Here is an 8,531-nt window from a genome sequence, read left to right as displayed (position 1 = left end):
AGGGAGGGAGAGGGAGAGTGACTGAGGGAGGGAGAGGGAGAGTGACAGAGGGAGGGAGAGGGAGAGTGGCTGAGAGGGAGTGAGGGAGGGAGAGTGACTGAGGAGGAGAGGGAGAGGGAGAGTGAGGAAGAGGGAGAGTGAGGGAGAGGGAAAGTGAGGGAGAGCGGTGGTGACAAAGGGGGCGGGCGGACCAAGATGGGGGCAGGCACCGGGCGGGAAGGAGAGAATAAAGGCGGGAATAGCCTGCGGTCTCCTGTCTTCTCGCGCTCTCCAAAAACAAACAATCATCCGAAATTAGTAACAGATTCTTAAGGCTGTACAAATACCCTTCCAGCTTCTTTTCTAGTTCAGAGACAAATTCAAGCGGGCAGCCTGGCATACCTCACGCGTTTTCGTGCTCGCGTGTTCCCGTATCTTATCGCTTGGGCAATACAGCTGGCGCAGGAGCCACTGGCATCGGGAGTGGCTGCTCTACGAAGAGAGGCTTCACACAGGGTACTCCACACGAGTAAAGGCATAACAGAGGAACGACACATCAGCCTGAGTATTGAGAAAATGGCTTTGTTGAAGGGGGGGGGGGACGGTCACTAAAATGCATGACTTCAGGCCTTACTATAGTCACGATTAGTGTCAGATTAAGTGAGAGCAACATTACTATGCACGATTAAGCCACAGAAAGCTTCATAGAGATTCCTCTGAACCATTGCGCAAAAAATTCAGGTTGCCAGATGGCAGGGGTGGAAGAGGAGAGGAAGACGGGGAGGGGAGGGGGGGGGGCAACAAGGCTGGCCAGTCATGTCGACGTTGTTGCCATCTTCAGTACCATCTTTTCGAATCCTGGCAGTCAAGCTCCAACACAAACTGACAGAAATACAATTGGCGAATTATCTCCAACGCCCGCCATGAGCGCCTCCACGAACATCATCGCTATGGTGTCAACTTCAATATGCAAATATATATTTCACCTTCGATCCGATCCTAGTCTCTCTTGACGAGGCTTCGGTAAAACTGGTGCAGACTGCATGAATGGTGCATAAATCGCCATGTCATGGCATACCTGAATCACCGCTGTACGCTTGTGTAAGAATAACATATTACACTATTATGCGAATGAGAGAGAAGTGAGAAGAGGACGGGGGCGGGTTGTTTTGGTGGAGGAGGGTGGAGGGTGAAGGGGTGGGTGGGAAGAGTACAAGGCAAGTCATGGCTTTGATATTATTGTTCAATGAAGCCACGGAATAGAATGCCAAAGGCCACCGAGATGTGCGTTTTTTTCTGCCATTCTACCGTAGCAGAAAAAAACATCCCTTTTTGGACCAAGATTTGTTTATTTTCGAGCGGAAGGTCGCGAAGGATCCGTGGACTCGGACGTACCACTCCTTCGGGACGCCCCCGAACACTGCGTCCGAGGGACTCTTTTCAGCAAGTGTGCGGCCGCGACTGAAGGCGACATTGGCAACTCTACAAACTGCGGTATTCACCACTCTTGCTCGCTATGCAAATCCTTTACGGAGTCAGGTGCTGCTGATCCTTCTAAATGACATTGCTTTCCCCGTCCAGTTCCCCGGACGTGCGGGAAAAAAGTTGCTATACAGTGTAAGAGTACGCTGTGATAAGAACCTTAGGTAACGATGGGACTGATAAACATCTCTAACCAGCTATAGCCTACCTATTATGAGGCGATTTGCACATGATGTTATTTTCATGCATCAGGAAGACCTGTAATGCCATGCAATGCATACGAAACGCTTCCGAAATGACGGGGAGAATTATGAAAAGGTAAACAACAAATAAAGCCACTGAGGACACTGCCATACGTGTCCTTGGCTTCACATCCAAGGCATATCCGCAATCCTCAAAGCAACAGTTTGAGCTCATTCTCAACTGGTCGTGAGTGCATGGCTCTCGCGTTTGCTTCATTCGCGGCGCCCTTGCGATCCGCCCTACACTCTCCTCTTAATCTTCGGTTTCCTGCGCTATCTCCGCCCCTGCACCCTGGAATCCGCGAGAGTACATGCAAGGTTCATTTACCTTTGTCATCTCAAGGGGACAAACAGGTTATACCGTTGATCTGAGAAGGTTTGCGGCGAGCTGTGTGTGTCCTTCGCTTCGGCTACTGTTCAGTATCCATGCGTTTCCTTTGCTTTCCAATGCAGCTTTTCCCTTCCCTTCCATTTCCATATACATCCCTTTCCTCTTTATTCCGTTTCTTCTTCGACTTTATTTGCTAAATATCCTTGTTCGATCTCCGTATATCCATATAATTCACAAATGGAAAACGTGCATGAAAAAAAACGACCAACGAGGGGCTTTGGACGGCATGAGAAAGGTCAATTTCTGTACAATGGTGAATGGTTACCTAACCAAAGCGGGGCCGAGAGGTGCTTCAGCGAGTTTGAACCGATTGACCGCCAGCATAACTGAATGTTATGTGGCTTTTTATTGCCTTATCAACTAGATTCCATCATCGTCATTCGGTTTTCGACCACACAGCACATTTGCTTTCAATCACTTAGGCGAGGGAAGATCTCAAACACCTATACGTACGCATTCTTTAATCATCGTTCAGCAGGCAGAGCCGTGGCCTCTCCACTACCTTCCCGACACGACAATTCTCTTGGCGATTAAGACCCATGGAGCTGGTCTGCGTCAACTGTGACACTCACGCCGCTCACTTCATAGAAACTGCAGACCCTGGCAAGATTTCTTCCTTATTAATTGGGACAGGGGGGGGGGGGCGTCAGGCAAATCACTTCTGACAAGGGACGGTCTGTCAGCCATGAGCAGCGCATACAAACCAGGCCGATCATCCCGCCCGTCATTGCTGGCAAGATACACGTGCTGGCCGGCCACAGCAACTCCACTGTTGATGTGACGTCAGGATGTCGTCAGGCCCGAACGTCAGCGATTAGAACAGGCACATCTGGATCTCTGCATATTTTGACCCGGTCTTCTTTCGACTGTAAAAAAGTTGCTTCGCGAAAGAAAGGAATTTTATACAAGCCGAAGAAAGCAGATATAACATAGTTCATTGGGTATAAAGCCTGGTATTTCACCATGGTGGCCGACAACACCCATCCCTCTCAGTGAGCGAGGGCTGAGTCCATTCGCGGGCCCCGTGATGCTTCCTTATCTAGCATCTCGGTGAGCTGATAACAACGCCTTCACATCTTAAAATACTACGAGGGAGACGGGAGAGAGGGAAGAAATGGGAGGAAAGATGCTAGGGAGAAAGAAAGAAAGGAGAAAGAGGGATAGAGGAAAAGGAGAAAGAGGGACAGAGGAAAAGGAGAAAGAGGGATAGAGGAAAAGGAGAAAGAGGGATAGAGGAAAAGGAGAAAGAAGGATAGAGGAAAAGGAGAAAGAGGGATAGAGGAAAAGGAGAAAGAGGGATAGAGGAAAAGGAGAAAGAGGGACACAGGGAAAAGGAGAAAGAGGGACACAGGGAAAAGGAGAAAGAGGGACACAGGGAAAAGGAGAAAGAGGGACACAGGGAAAAGAGAAAGAGGGACACAGGGAAAAGAGAAAGAGGGACACAGGGAAAAGAGAAAGAGGGACACAGGGAAAAGAGAAAGAGGGACACAGGGAAAAGAGAAAGAGGGACACAGGGAAAAGAGAAAGAGGGACACAGGGAAAAGAGAAAGAAGGACACAGGGAAAAGAGAAAGAAGGACACAGGGAAAAGAGAAAGAGGGACACAGGGAAAAGAGAAAGAGGGACACAGGGAAAAGAGAAAGAGGGACACAGGGAAAAGAGAAAGAGGGACACAGGGAAAAGAGAAAGAGGGACACAGGGAAAAGAGAAAGAGGGACACAGGGAAAAGAGAAAGAGGGACACAGGGAAAAGAGAAAGAGGGACACAGGGAAAAGAGAAAGAGGGACACAGGGAAAAGAGAAAGAGGGACACAGGGAAAAGAGAAAGAGGGACACAGGGAAAAGAGAAAGAGGGACACAGGGAAAAGAGAAAGAGGGACACAGGGAAAAGAGAAAGAGGGACACAGGGAAAAGAGAAAGAGGGACACAGGGAAAAAAAGAGGGACACAGGGAAAAAAAAGAGGGACACAGGGAAAAAAGGCAGAGGGAGAGAGGGAAAAAAGAAAGAGGGATAGAGGGAAAAAAGAAAGAGGGATAGAGGGAAAAGAGAAAGGGGGGTAGAGGGAAAAGAGAAAGAGGGACACAGGGAAAAGAGAAAGAGGGACACAGGGAAAAGAGAAAGAGGGATAGAGGGAAAAGAGAAAGAGGGATAGAGGGAAAAGAGAAAGAGGGACACAGGGAAAAGAAAAAGAGGGACACAGGGAAAAGAGAAAGAGGGACACAGGGAAAAGAAAAAGAGGGACACAGGGAAAAGAGAAAGAGGGATAGAGGAAAAAGAGAAAGAGGGATAGAGGAAAAAGAGGACACAGGGAAAAGAGAAAGAGGGATAGAGGGAAAGAGAAAGAGGGATAGAGGGAAAGAGAAAGAGGGATAGAGGGAAAGAGTGAAAAGAGAGAGAGGGATGGAGGAAAAGAGAAAGAGGGATAGAGGAAGAAGAGAAAGAAAATGAGAAGAAAGAGAAAGAAAATGAGAAGAAAGAGAAAGAAAATGAGAAGAAAAACAAAGAAAATTAGAAGAAAGACAAAGAAAATGAGAAGAAAAAGAGAAAGGAGAAGGACGAAGGAAAAAGAACGAATAGAAAAGAAAGAGAGATGAAGGAAAGAAACACGTAGTATATGGAGCGTGGAATGGGTACAAGAATGGAGGGAGAAAAAGAACGAGGGAATAAACAAGAGAGCGATCGCTGTAACTGAAAGGCATAGTCTTCATAACAAAAGAAAACCGGCCAATGCACGTCTTGAATGCCAGTTTCAGGAAAAAAAAATAGATCCCTTTTTTCATAACGCACACTTTCCCTCTCTCTCTCTCTCTTCCCCTCGCCCCCCTCCTTCCCTTCCAGTGGCTGAGCTTTCTAATAACCCACGGACCAGTCTACAGATGGACCAATCATCCCACGGACCAGTCTACAGAAGGACCAATCAACCCACGGACCAGTCTACAGAAGGACCAATCAACCCACGGACCAGTCAACCCACGGCCCGGTCAACCCACGGCCCGATCACAACCCACGGACCAGTCAACAAAAGGACTAAAACCGCAGACGTGCTTCTGAACGCAGGATAGGCCTTGGCAGAGGGACGCTCATCACCGAGTCACTGTAGCTAGCGGTTTAGGTGAACTGCTCCGATTCAGTGAACTCGCCTGAACCTTCGTGTCTTCTATTGATGAGTTGCGTCCGTTTTGTTAGAACTGTGTGACCCGACCCAATGAATATTCATTATATACAGACATGCATATAATTAAATAATTAAATACCTGTCTATCTATCATTCATATGCATTTTTCTGTCTATACGATAGATACACATATCTCAACTGTGTTTATTTCAGTGTGTATGCATGACCGTATAATGAATGTACATTGGGTCGGGCCTCGCTTAATTTAAACAAAACAGCCGTAGGACACTTGTAAACTAAAACTTAAATGATATTTTGGCTTCAATAGTGAAAAGGCGGTGACAGTTTCTGGAGTCCTTTCAATAGTGACAATACTTTATTTAAATATTTTTTTTAGTAAGTCAGTAAATATAAAATCATATCTCATTTGAGATTCTTCGCTACCTTTTGGTAAACAATTACCATAACACTGCACTCGGTGTTGACGGATGGGATACGCCATGGCTCGAACAGTTTCTCGAAGGAAATCCGATAAATGTTTACATGAAGGCTTTTAATACATTGTTTACAGGGGGAACATGATCCAAGTGTAGACAAGTTGTATTTACAAACAGGGAGAGAGGCAAAGGAGGAGTCATATGTAAAGGAAAAGTCCCTCCATCGAAGACGATCTGAAGTCCAAGATGATTAAATGTCGTTTTCGTGATGTTGTCCTCCTTCCAAAAGGAACTCGCAGCCAGGACAAGAACTCCCGCCGAGCCGGAAGCGCTGGCTGGGCGGGGCGGCCGAGGGGAGAAGGGGGAGAGGGGGGGAGGAGGGCGGCTGAGGGAGCGGAGGAGGGCGTGAAGATTTCGTGGCAGCAACGCCCCTGTTAAAATCCTCTGGCCATGATTATATTTTCAATTACGTTTTCTGACCAATTTGCGATTATAATTATATTAACTGCATGCCCAATTGACTAACTGCGCACGTTAAGGATTTTTCTAAGCACTCATCGAGAAACGCGATACCCCCTAGAGGATAGACTCGGCTAGAACTTGAGGCGCACACCAGCACTTCAGAGGGCATACCCGCGGATAAGACTGGTCCTTAAATAAACAAACCAACTTAAGCGCACAACAGCACTTTCCCCATGTAGTTACCCTTTTCCGCAGAACTGAGATATGGGGACATGTTGCTAACCCGACGAGCATCATCTCTAGCTTACATTTATATGCGATAACACGTAAGTTAGCTGCCAAGCCTAATGCGGGCGTGGGTAGAGTAGGGGATGCGCCCCCTACCTCTAAAAATACCCCGCTCGCAACTCACCACAACAAGTATGCGTGCGTGTTTCGTCTGAACAAAACATATAGCTCTATGTGAAGGGAAAAGAGCGAGGAAGATGCGTGCTTGAAATTGGAGTCCCTCTGGCCCGCTGGCCTCAAGCTGGGAATTTAGAGTGTGACGAGCACCAGCAGGCACAGGCGCCAGATTCTCGGTTCTCTAAAAACATCACTTTGGGCGCAGTCAACGCAGACTTCCATCTAGCCGTGGAGTGAAGAGTAAGATGACTAAGCAAATATAGAACTGCATCTGTCACCGTGGCATTCGTGACGACCAGCTGTTTTTTGTGACCCCACTCCAGATCTAAACCGATAATATCCAGCCAGATCTAAACTGATAATATCCAGCATGAACAGCCTCAATTTCACCTCAGAAACATAGGATTTCACATTGCCTTCTTCGTTACCCGATCATTACATGCATGCTCAGTGAAAAACGAAAACCACTTGAGAACGAAAGCTTTCGCCACAGAAAGGTCTAACATACCTGGGAACCATTACTGTTTAACGAGTGCGCCCTATCTGTTTTATCATATCTGGCTCAGAGAGAGAAGGGGAAAAAGAGAGGAAAGGGAGAAAGGGAGGAAGAGACGAGAAAAAACTGCTTAAGATGAAATTCAAAGGGAAAGACGATAAGGAAGGAAAGGGAGGGGAGAAGAAGAGAAATAAAAGGAAAAGGAAGAAGAGATAAAACGGAAAGAAATAGATAAAAGGGAAAGGAAGAGGGGGGAACGGAAAGAGAAAGACGGAACGAAAGGGAAACCTTGGAGGACGGAAAGGAGCGGCGTGGTCCCTCAGGGCGGGAGAGAGGGCGTCGGGGCGGGAGAGAGGGCGTCGGGGCGGGTGGCGCGCGTGCACAGGAGAGCCATAGAAGAGGAGGAAATGGGTGTGGGGGGCGCCCGGCCTTCCCTTTACATCTGCACACTAAGTAAACCCCGAGTGCTGGTCATGAGAAACGGCGCCGCGTGGCCCCTTCCCTCCCTCTTACACTGGCACTGCCCTCCTCCCCGCTCGATCTCAAGCAGGAGGGAAGGCGCACCAGAAGCAGAGTCCTCCTGCGCCCGCGGTCGAAGGCAGCGCGAGGCTCCTCCCAGCCACGTATGGGCGAAGGGGAAGGAGGGAGGTTTAACACTCGCCAGTGGAAGGGAGATATGGCAACATCGCCCCAGCCCCGAGTCGTCCTGCCAAAAGGCCCAAGGAACCAGATGCCCTTCTTGTCCCCCGGCCTCCCTCGCCCCAACCGCCCAGCTCTCGTGGCCTCTTTCACTGCCCTTCAACGGCCGTACGCTTCTACAGTCGCTGCCTACCTTCGTGCGCTCGCCATTCCCTTCGGAGTCTGTCCTGCTCTGGCCTCGATGCCCCGACTCCTCATCCTGCTTATCCTTTAATTTATAGTTTCTCCATCACTCATTCAGTTCTCTTTCTGCATAATTCCTCCTTCCTTCCTCCCCCCCCCCTTTCCCTCTCTTCTCAGACGTGCACTCCTGTCCCTTCTCCTTCCTTTCTTCGGTTCGCGTCCCCTTTACGCTTCCTAATCCTCTTTACTCTCCTCGGGTTCCCTCAAGTCCCCCCCCCCCCAACTACATCAAACGAGCCAGAAGGAAGGATATACTATTCGTTCAGTAGTTTTCGCCACCAGGAACATTTCTTCAGTAATCATACACGCAGACATGCACGTCGATGCAAACGGGAGTACAAAGGCACACACGCAAGCAGCACTTTATGTAATTATCCGTCTCAAGCAAGACCGACAGGGGAGCCGGGCGACGGACGTGAAAGCATCGAGTGAATAACCGCCTTCGGCACCGACGGGCTGCCACAAGAGGCCAAGCCCATGTTAGTTCTCTAAATCTGAAAGTTTCAGAAATATGACGTCACGGTATCTAAATCCTGTTAGCACCCTAATAGCAATGGCCCTTCTGACTATTCGTTATTTCACATATCATTCCAGAATGATCCTCATGCGAGTTCCCACTGATCTCCCCCTGGGGCTCTCCT

The sequence above is a fragment of the Penaeus vannamei genome, chromosome 10 (genome assembly GCF_042767895.1).
Source record: "Penaeus vannamei isolate JL-2024 chromosome 10, ASM4276789v1, whole genome shotgun sequence".
Classification (NCBI taxonomy): Eukaryota; Metazoa; Arthropoda; class Malacostraca; order Decapoda; family Penaeidae; genus Penaeus; species Penaeus vannamei.
Note: the sequence above shows the minus strand (reverse complement) of the source record.